Below are 1,173 nucleotides of genomic sequence, written 5' to 3'. Positions count from 1 at the left end.
GTAAGAGGATCCTCCATCGCTGGGGTAAAAAAGCCCAGACACATTTCTGCTGCAAAGGGGGTGGGGGGCGATGGGCGGAGGAGGAGGCTGATGCATTCATTGAATGTGGGTATCCAGAGTCGGGTGCATATTTATAGGACCTCTGGAGGTGTGGGGACTTTGCATCAGCCTCTGGTCTCCATAGCCACAAAATGCCTTTACCCCCTCCTCAATTGTGAGTGTAGATAAACAAGTTATATGTGTTTTCCACTTAGGTGTAAGAGGACTGTAGGTCAAAATTAAGTCATATTGCAGGATGGTGGTATGAATTGGGGACTGAGGAATGTGAAATGTGTTTACTCCTTTTTGCAAGCATACGGGGAGGAAGAAGTGTATTGTGAATTTTCACCAGACATTGTGCGTAAGAATATTAACATGCAGCACAAAACCTAATGTGTCTCTTCCTTTCCGTGGGTTTAGCTGCTATTTCTGGATGTTTTCGCCTTCTTTATTCTGAGATTAAATTTCCTTTCCAGGGAGTTTATTTGCATGATTGTAAAGAAAGGGCTTCTTTAGTATAAGGTATTTTACGGCGGTAGTTTACCCTGTGAAGTGATTTTTTTAATTTAAAAACCTATTTTAATTTAAAATGTCTTGTTATTTCGTGTCTTTTTTAGAAACCATAGATGAGATATCCTTTGCTATTTCTGTACTTTCTTGTATGAGAATTTACAATATTTCAGCATTAGGTTAAACTCTGAAAGACTGGTGGCAGTCTTTTAATAATTAAATACACTGAGTTAAGTCTGTCTTCTGTTAGAGCCATTGTAAATATTCTTTGAACATGAACTTGCATCATTTCTGTAGGATTCTTCATTAACTGACATTTTGTGAAATGTAGTGCTGTTTTAAAAATGGAAAGTAATATTTGGAATTTGGTCTAAGAGATTGCTTTTAATAGAAGTTTTAAAATAGAATTGAATGTGGTGTAGAACAAGCTCTGATTTTAAAAATGAAATCTTGCATGTCCATCATTGAATATGACTACTAAAATATCAAAACCCCTTACTTTCATTGCAGTTTTAAAATAAATGCATCATGAAAGCATTGCAGTACAATATTTAGACATTTAAAAACAGTGACAATTTTTAAATATAAAATTAAGGTTTGTTATGTAGTAATTTTTATGATTTC

At 35.3% G+C, this 1,173-nt stretch overlaps 1 protein-coding gene across 3 annotated transcripts in view; it reads left to right on the top strand.

The window, feature by feature from the left end:
- The window catches only part of RFX7 (regulatory factor X7), a 140,202-nt gene that overhangs the window by 663 nt on the left and 138,366 nt on the right, over positions 1 to 1,173 (top strand). The gene's annotated exons all lie outside the window — the stretch shown is intronic.

Source organism: Mustela putorius, unplaced genomic scaffold, assembly GCF_011764305.1.
Source record: "Mustela putorius furo isolate JIRA1106 unplaced genomic scaffold, ASM1176430v1.1 tig00003896_pilon_pilon_pilon, whole genome shotgun sequence".
Classification (NCBI taxonomy): Eukaryota; Metazoa; Chordata; class Mammalia; order Carnivora; family Mustelidae; genus Mustela; species Mustela putorius.
Note: the sequence above shows the minus strand (reverse complement) of the source record. Positions and strands in the feature narration are given on the sequence as shown.